The following is a 10,754-nucleotide window of genomic DNA, read 5'->3' on the forward strand; positions in this document are numbered from 1 at the left end:
GCTTAGCGACCCCGAAAACTATGAACTCCACCAGTGGCGTAGCACACTTTTGCGGGCCCCCACCGCAAAGTATAGAGAAGGGGCCCTAGTTGTAAAGCCGACAGAAGTAAGGTTGAAGTTCTACTTCTTTAAATCTTTATTCATCGCAATTCGCAAGACTTCGGGGCCCCCTATACGTCGGGCCCCCCCGCACTGCGGGAATTGCGGGGGCAGCTGCTACGCCACTGAACTCCACAGTAGACTCCCAAGTATCCGGTTCGCGACTGTCTGGCCTAGTTTTCTTTTATCGTAATTAAATGAGGTAGGCAAGGTCTTGCATTGGCAACATTGCCAAGGCATTGGAAGCGGGCGTACGTGTCGTGTGCAAAATACAAGTTGTGACAGGAAAAGAACAGCGTTCTGCTCCTTGTTCATTGTTTTGTCAGTGTCTAACGGACCTCAATACAGTACGCTTGCTGCAGTTCCTGTACTGTATCCGTAAATTGTTCTTAGGGTATGCTTAATGCTCATAAAGAAATGATATCATAAAACTCCCGCCTATCCGGTTGTTTTAGTTACCCGGCCTGCCCATACGCCACATTCAGCCAAATACTCGAGAGTTTACTGTAGATAGTTTTCCATTACTTTTACATGTCACTTCCTTCCCACCTTCTCTTCCGATAACGTTATTCTTCTAATATATTTTAAAAATAACTGGAAAACTGCCATTTTCTTAAATTATATTAATTTTCCTTCCTTCCTTTAAATCTGTTATCGGTGGTTAAGTGACGTCATGGATCTAACGTCCATATTGATCACAACCTTCAAATTGGTTTTATCTCACTTCAATATTGATAATTAAATAAATAATGTTATTTATTGTAATAATATGATAATCTGAAGGCGAATTTGAACTGTCTTACAATTGTCATAAAACTTAGTTAAGTTGTTTTTAACTATCATTAAGTTGTATTGATCAAATTATAACTTGAAAATGCACAAAATGTTCAACCGCCATTTGTATAAAAAGTTAAAACTGATTCTTTTAAGATAAAATTATACGAGGGTAGGCCTAAGTCAAAAGTTATCCGCAATTTTGTCATAACTCTTATGTTGTTCATGCTCACCTCTGTCCTTGTTTATTTTATTGTTACGTTGTTGTAGTCATGCTATAAAAGTTTGATCCTAATTCCTCCATTTGTCTTCCTTTTGTTGCAGATAGATCATGGTCGCTCCATCAAAAGTTTGCACCAAAGAGGCTTTTACCGGTATGGTATTAACAAATTTATTCGACTGTTAACTTACAATAATTGTTCACAGAATTGTTAATATTGTTTATCACAAATAATTTGTTTTGTAATACTAATTGTGCAAATAAATAATTAAAGGTTTATAATATTCTTGTAAATAGGAAAAAAATTATTCACACAAAGGACACGCTCCCAACCACTTATTCACCGTCTACCATTCCTTTATAGTTTCCCAATCAGGTATTTCGTTCTTTAACTTTATTGTTTATTTATTGAGATAGAAAATATTGTTCATTCTTGGTCAATAGTTTATTCACCAAGAAATGAATAAAATGAATATTAACCAAGTTTATTAACCAAGAAATGAATAAAATGAATTTTCTTCTAGATCAATCGTATCAAAAACAAATCGTGAAACAAATTATCACAAATAAAATCATATGATTGTAATTTCCAAAATCAAGATTTACTAAAAAAGAGCCTTATACAATTCATGAACAAAATCTAAACACACACACACGCTGGTACACTAAATTACACTGTTCTTGTAACTCATACTTAAAACTTAACTTGTATAGGCCTTGGGAAAATGAAAATAAAAAGAGTCTATGTGTGACAACTGATTTCACACAAAGAAAATTGAATTAGTGGACTGTCATTAGCTTCTAGAGACTGCGTTTGAATTTTTGACGTTCCGACTATCGACGTCCTACTGTATATATATATATATATATATATATATATATATATATATATATATATATATATATATATATATATATATATATATATATATATATATATAGACAGATAGATATAGATATAATTTTTTTTACAATAGCAATAATAATATATTACCAGGAATTTTTCTACTTCGACCAGGAATACTTGTATACTTTTAGAATACTGGATTTAAAGAAAATCATCACAATTGAAATCTATTTATGTATCATATCTCAAGATCTGGAAGTTCAAATAAATAAATATTTCAGGATATAGGCAATTATGCATACAAAATCTATGTCTTAAATGAAGAATCCTCAGAAGAGGAAACAAAACGAGATATATATCTTAAAATTATAATGGAACCTTTAAAAAAAAGTCTACTGCACCTTTTCCAGTTTCATCTGTGTTGAACAGGTTGTAGAGTACAAATTTTTCGCACATGAGTATTGACATCGTTAATAAAATAATTAATTTTTGAACAGTACTGTAATAAATGCTGTCGATTGTTCTGGGATATATTACTTAAGGTTACATTTTACTCCCTCCATTATTATTTGATGCATATATATGCTATTTGTAGATGTTTTGATCATATAAATGTATTCTTGAATGCCGAGTTCTCAATTTTACCTGCAAAATTGTCTAGCTCCTGATGTTCTTACACGTAGCCTGTACAGTACTAAAATCTTGAACGCAACAGAACGTTAAAAATATGGAGAAACGGAATTTTAAAAACCTATAAAAAGAATGAACAAGAAATAGCAAGTAATAAATTGTCGTGATTGCTGATAATTATGAATCGAAATCGAGCGTATCATCGTGTATCAAAGTGAGTTGAACATTTTCCGTGACAGAGTTCAACCGAATGACTGCTGGACAAACATTGCATCGATCCATGTTGGCAAAGTGTAGAGCTGCGTACATCCATTCGCTGGTTCCAGGAGAGGGGGTGGGAAGGGAATTGCAAAGGAGTCAGGTGTCCACATTCCCATGGGACGTCGATATCCTGCGAGAGGGGGGGGGACGAAGGAAAAATGGCGACTTGGTTGTACGGGAAGCAAGAGAGAAGTTTCACCTCATCTTTCTTCTTCTTCTTTTTTATATTTATAAGTTTGAGGACACGAATTGTGAATATATAAAAAGCAGGATTTCGTGAAACAGTTCTTTTTTTTTTTATCTCTTCTGTAATTACATTTGTGTTATAAAAGTCTTCTTTTCAGAAATAACAAATTAATAATCGTTATATTGCAGCTTTTGCGTTCATGAACACGATACTAAATGTAATTTATTAAAATAAGACTATAACACGCTACAAAATTATTTTGAACGTTGTTCTATATGACACAAAATTATTGTTTTCCGATTCTATTAGTATGACTACAAGTGGTACTACGACACATTGCAATTATGTCTGCACTGTTACGTATATGAGTGTCAATGTTGGAGAAACCGAACAACTGGCACAATCTGTCACTTAACAGTGGACAATTTTTCATATACAGTACATCAGTGGTTCTCAACCTAATTACTATCACGACCTCCATTTCACCACATCCACTTGCCAGCCACCTTCTTATAGATATAATTTCTGGTTTGTAATGAGCTTGTGTGGGATTTTTAACCCATCCGAAAAATCGGATGTTGTGTTAATTACGTTTTAATTCATTATAACCTCATATCCAGAATTTTGCGAACAAAACATTGTTGCCCGATCCTTTAACAGTCGTGAGAGGGTGTTATTGTTCTTCAAAAACTTACACTTTGGTTTTGCAGGGCAAATCCTTCAAAGGCGGCCATTTTTGTTGAACATAAATAATGTTTCAAGTACATGACTGTTAAAGAAATGTCAATTCATTGTTAATAACTAAAACCATTAACCGAATTAACCAAGTGTTAATGTTGTATGAAGAATAAAATATTATTTATTATAAAAACATTGGTGAAATATAGACCAATATATAAAAGTATTATATTAGTCCAATATATTAGTCAACTATTTCCGTGCATGTGATAATTTTTTATGGCACTTGCCGCCCACTACAATCAAAAACTTCAGGTAGAATCCGCTACAGTCGTTTAAAGTGCTCTACACATACCCCAAAACAACAAATTGTACGCGAATATTACCTCTAGGAAACTTCATGCACTAATGTTTTAATATACCTATTGCGGAGGTCTCACGATATTCATCTATTTCTATAGTAGTAGAATCAATTTTTGTATATAGTGGAACAGTAACTTCCCTAAAAGCGAATGGATTAAAACCAAATTTGGTCAGTTCATTCATATTACAAATATCAAATCCAATCCGTCATACTGTTTCAAAAGGAGCCGTTTGAAAATTTTCAAACTTCATAACTCCCTTAATTTTGGGTTATATGATAAAAAAAGTAAAGTGATTTCTAATTTTGGTTTTAAAATCTTGGACAGTTGTTAAAAAGGTTATTGGTATTTTAAATAACTTCATAATGTGCGTCACGAAGATTGAACCGGAAATTGCAGCACTAATGAAATATCACCATGCTCAGGTATCTCATTAGCTTTCTATTTTAATTGTATTTCAATATGAAGGTCTTGTTGCATTTGTATTTTTCGGACATTTCAATATGCAGTTCTCATTAGTTCTATATTGTACCTATTTCATTTAAATTGATTTTTAAACAACTCTACACCTGTTGAAAATGTTTAGTAGACCTATTTTTTTTCGTTGTTGTTAACAGTATATATAAAAATAAAAATATGCCTATCAGAAAAAAATTCAAAATAACATTTGAAAATATTTCTCGGTAATAGATTCTAATTATATTTGAGCTCTTCCACTTATCTTCGCGCCTCCCAGGTTGAGAAACATGGCAACGAAAGATCTACATTAGATCACAACAAGCTTCACGCGTTTGTATATAATAAATAATAATAATAATAATAAAAAAAAAACATGCCGATCACCATGTTAACGGAAAGGAAATGACGACATCACTATTTCAGTCTATACAGCAAGCTGGCACTTTCTGAAACTTCCCGATAAATGTTATCTGCATCGACTCAAGATTCTTTTTAAGACGACTGCGCATAAGGTTTTAAACTTGCTAATATCATGTAGATCAACTCTCTAAGATCTACCCATTAGTAGATGTATCATCTTTGATAGTGTTGCCACGAGACGGGACACAATACGAGGCAGAACCCTTTGAGGCGAGACACGAGACGAGACGAGACGTCTCGTGAAATGTCCTGTCTTGTCTCCAAAAAGACAAGCACAGTTTTTGGATTTATTCAAAGATGTATTAACTCGGGATAAATTATTTACCTTCGGAATGTATACTAGAGTTTATTATTTCAAATGAGGATATCTTACCAAAAAGTTATTTTTTAAAACGACTCTTACAAACAGCTTTCATTTCCATTTTTCAATCGATTTAAGTTTTATTATTTTCTGTTAGTGCTCCAGATTCAAGTACAATGTTAAAGCCATTATTGAGATCAGTGTTTCAGAAGTCATTCCTTCGAATCCTTGGCTGGTGGAAGTATCTATGTATAAAAATCCTGTTATAGAAGTACAAGTTCTCTTAATGGCAATTTTATCAGTAACTAACCATTGTTTCATGGTCTTTTTCGTTCCGAACAAAACAGAAACGTGTCAACCTTTCTCGGCACTGAGTTTTGAAAGTATGGTACTTTGACAATATTTTTTATTGTTTTATGATGCTATTCGAACCTAAGCTTTAACTTGTAACTTTAACCACTTGGCATAACAGCTCTTTTTGTGGGCTTTAGCTACTTTATCGTTGACACGAGACGAGACAGAACCATTCGAGACGAGACACGAGAGAACCTGAAGTCTCGTCTCGTGGCAACACTAATCTTTGGACAATTGTTTTCCCGGTAAATGCTAATTTCTATTAGTTTTAATTTTATGAACAGCCTCGAATCGATATAAAGAAAAACATTATTAGTTTTGGAGCAATATGCTTACGATCCTAGGCCCACACACAAAAAAAATCTGAATTGTTGGAGATGGTTCTCTATCGTTTCGGCTGTTCTTGTTGGTCGATGAAGAAGGCGGCTTAGGGTTGTCATAGTAACTACCTTGGATGGAGCGTTCGTTGATTCTGTTTTTGCAGGAGAAGGTGGGTGTTTCAGAGAGAGTCCCTTATTCAGCTCCAGCGTCGAGGAAAATGCGATTGGATTTTAGAAGCGCTTGCAACGTGGGAGGAAATATGTCTAAGATAAACCCTCTTTTTATTCTGTTGGGCAACGACGATTTTGCTCGCAGAAATGGAAACAAAAAGGCATACGTCCTTCCCTACAGCCCAATTTCTCTTATATTTTATTCTTTTCCTTTGTAAATTTAAAATAGGTCTATAATCTTAAAAACAAAGGGAGTAATATACATTTGCATAGATTATTCTAAGCTTTTTTTTTAAAAAAAAAATCCTGTATTTTTCACTTGCTATATTTGATGTTTGGAACAACAAGTTTACCCAGGGGCCTAATACTAACATCGGCTCTCAAGCATGATCAGAGTTTGAATTCGCTATACTTGGCCAATGAAAGTCAATCGTCACAGCATACGCCGTTCCCCACCATATATATCTAGCCTCCGAAAGAGCTGCATTACAGGACCAAGCCATGGCAATCAGTTTTTATTTTATGTTTTGTAACCATTAAGTGAGCTAAATAATCTCAGCCTCTTATTTTCCATTAATGTGGGGGCTTCGTCTGCAAAAGTCCCGAGTTTGCTCGGACTACGCCGTATCCCTATCATATCTCTAACGTTGGAGGATTTCCAGACATCGCCACCTTATTACAGCTTCCACCATTTTGTCTCTCCTTTTCCCTTCTATTGCAGAGGAAATTTATTAATTCAACAACAACAACAACGCTGAAACATGTAGGATATTTAATTATTCTAACGAAAAGTCTAAATACCAAATTCCATGTCTGTAACCTCAAAGAACTTCGAGATATTGCCATCATACATTAAGAATTGCAACTCCCGCCCTTTTTTTCTTCCACCTTTTTTCCCTTTTGTAGGAGAAATATCAAAAAATGCTGAAATACGTCTTCAAATGAAAAGTCTAAATACAAAATGTTTGTCTCCAAGCATAAAGAATTTCCAGATATGATCATCCCGTTATAAAAATTATAACTCCAACTTTTCTTCTTTCCGCTTTTGTTTTTTTCTTGTTTGCTTCCCTTCTAAAGGAAATATGAAAAAGTGTTAAACACATCTCTGATTAATTTAACCCAGGGATGCAATAAAATGAAATGAAATCTTTGAGTTTTACGTCCCACGGTTATGCCGGTTAGGCTAAAGGAGACGGTGATGATGAGAAATGAGTGAAATGGTGGAATGAAGAAAGTGGGAGGAAACGGGAGAACCCCGAGAAAACCCACGAGCACAGTGTTTGTCCATCACAAAATTCACACGGCGCGAGCTGGGATCGAACCAGGGACCCCAAGCACCGGAGGTGAACGCTCATCCCACAATAGAAATCATTTAGTTATCTTCGGTATGATATTAAATACTCGCCCGCACCGATGAACCACTCGCCCCTTACATCCCTGATTTAACCGTTCCAGGAGGCAAACAAATGGACACCTTAAAAATTGTCCAAACTTATGATTGGGTATTCAGTGATTTACTTGACAAGTTAAATGCAACTGCGGCTTATAAATCACACCTGTCATCTCTATCTTGATGACAGAGATAACGCCATCTTATTTTAGCAATTGCAACTATCACCTTTTTCTTCCCGACAATTTTCTTCTTTTACAGGGAAAATATTTTTTTTTTAAAAAGTAAGAAACATGTGTCTAATTATTTTAAATGAGAAGTCTATGTACAAAATTTCATGTCTGTAACCTCAAGAAGTTCCGAGAGATGGCCATTTTAAGATAATTACCACCTTACGTCATAAGTCCCATACTCTGTTCAAATTTCAAGTTTCCAGCTTAAGTTCAAGTTTCTCCTGAGAGTTGATCAATCAATTAGTTAGTCAGGATTTTCCCTTTTATATACAGAGATCTCCATGTAATTGAAAATATGAATTACAATTATGAGTTTACCAGCTATCCTATGGACAAGTATGGGAAAAGTAGTAGGACAGATACGTCTGTCCGTCGGTCGTCAAGTATCAGAGCAAACACGATTTTTTCTATATATAAAAAAAATAGATACAGCGTCCAGAAAAGTATGTTTTTCTCTACCCGTATCTAAGGTCCATGAATTTTCAGATTGAAAAAGTAAGACAGTCTATGAAAATTTCCAGTATATCCATCGTTCTGCACTTGCTTTCTCCTGAAGTATTAGATTTCGTTAAATAATAGGTTAACTCTCATCAAAATCGATTCAGGATGTTAAGAGTACGTTCTTTCTCCTCCCTTAACCATATATTCAATCCGGAATTTGTTCATATTAACGATTTCCGGTTTCAGCCTTTATCGCTCTGGAACAAAAAGAGTAAGGCATGACAAGTAATGACTTTTTCATATGGATTTAACGTCCGAGGAACAGGTTCTATCTTTGATCTAATTCCTCTATTGCAGCGAGTAGTTAGATGTACTACTTCGAGTTCAAGTATTGAATTTGCATACTGAGGAAGACTGCTGTAGTTTCACACTGGAAACGGAACTATTATTATTATTATTATTATTATTATTATTATTATTATTATTATTATTATTATTATTATTATTATTATTATTATTATTATTATTATTATTAGGGATGCGCACGAGACAAGATTTGTGGCTGTCTCGACTCGAAAAGGTGCTGTAAAAGTGATGTCTGGACTGGAAAAATGTATATATTTCTATTGGAAGAGTATTGTCTCGACTCGAATTTTGTCAGGAAAATCCTGTCTCGACTCGTCTCGTGCGCATCCCTAATTATTATTATTATTATTATTATTATTATTATTATTAGTAGTAGTAGTAGTAGTAGTAGTAGTAGTAGTAGTAGTAGTAGTTGTTGTTGTTGTTGTTGTTGTTGTTGTATTCGTATTGAATTTATGGGAATTCAATGGTGAATCTCAACTTACAGAAGGAATCAGAAAAAAAAAAAAAACACGTATGACGAACGAGTGTGAAAGAGGGAGGCGTGAAGCATGCAGGGTTTAAGAAAGGAGGTGTAAGGTAAACAAAGTTAGCTGATTGAAAATTAACTTCATCTAGTTTGTCAGCTTTCCACTGTTCAATAGTTCGCAGAGAAGTAAATATTGTTTGTAAATAATCGGCATAAGCATCCGCTTTTTCTTTATTGATATGAAGGGATTCATCATGATGAATTAGTGGATATGGCGTATGTGTCTTTTTACCTATGGCAGGGTGTTGAATCATTTGCAAAATTTCGCGGAATGAGTAGTGTCTGTAAGCTTATTGTATTTGTCTACTCAGTGGTATTGTTTATGTACTGATATGTAATTACGGATAGTTTGTTCAAATTGTCTTTGAAGCTTCTGTGATTCGACATTTGCAGTACGTTGATAATCTCGATAAAGTTCTCTGAACCACGAATAAATGGAAGGAAAAAGTGGGAAGCTGAGAGTGTTGAGGGTAAACAGTTGACTTAGGAATGTGGCAGTCAGTGAATTCGTGGATAGAAGTGATGATAACATTGAGTGCGTGAAATAAGTCGTCTTCTGTAGTGAGTGATTCTAAGTTGTCAAGTTCATGTGCAAAGGAAACATGCGATAGGATTCCCTGTCTTCTTTATCGACTTCACTGTGCGGAATAGAGCTACAAGAGATAAGATTCGATGTGTAGTATAACGCTTAATTGGGAAGGCGATCACTGCCCATAGGATCAAGGACGTGCAATGTACACTCATGTCCAAAATGGCTGTCGCATATCTATATCTGTCTTCTTGTAAGAATATAATTTGATAATGATTTTCAGGATACTTTTAATACTGATACTATGAGTATAATCGAGAAATGTATATTTGTGGTAAATTTAATAGGAAAAGAATTAACTAACTAACTAACTAACTGTATGGCCTATGGAACCCGGAGGTTCAATGCCGCGTTCACAAAAGCTCTCCACTGACTTCTATCCTTAGCTAACTGCATCCAGTTTCTACTTTGTATTCCAATCTCTGCGAGATCCATCTTAATATTTTCCTCCCATCTGCGCCTAGATCTTCCTAATGGTCGTTTTCCGATTGGTCTTCCAGTCAAGACTTTGAAAGCGTTTCTACTTTCTTCCATTCTAGCTACATGACCCGCCCACCTAAGCCTCCTAGACTTGACGACCCTAGCAATGTTGGGTGAACCATATAAATTATGTTGTTCCTCGTTATGAAGTTTCCGCCATTCCCCATTCCCGTTCCTCTTGGGTCCGAATATTCGTCTCAGGATCTTGTTCTCAAATACTTTCAGTCTATGTTCTTCCCTCAGAGTAAGTGACCATGTTTCGCAGCCATACAGAACAACAGGCATAATTATCCTTTTATATATTTTAAGCTTCAAATTCCGACGACAAGAGATTTTGAACCGAATAGTAACACGAATTCCCTGCTTTTAGTCGACATTTAATTTCTCCGTGAATATGGTTTTCGTCTGTTAATATTGATCCTAGATATTTGAAACTATCCACTTTATCAAAAGTATTATTTAATATTTTAACGCATCCATAATTTGCTGTATTCCGGTCCCGGCGCACTTCCATATATTTAGTTTTCTCTGCATTTACTTCTAAACCCATGTCCCTAAAAGCGTTTAATAAGATCTCTGCATTTCTTTCTATTGTTCTCCTATCATCCCCTATTAAATTTACATCATTAGCATACGCCATCAC

This window comes from Thermobia domestica, chromosome 13, assembly GCF_964235325.1.
Source record: "Thermobia domestica chromosome 13, izTheDome1.hap1.1, whole genome shotgun sequence".
NCBI lineage: Eukaryota > Metazoa > Arthropoda > Insecta > Zygentoma > Lepismatidae > Thermobia > Thermobia domestica.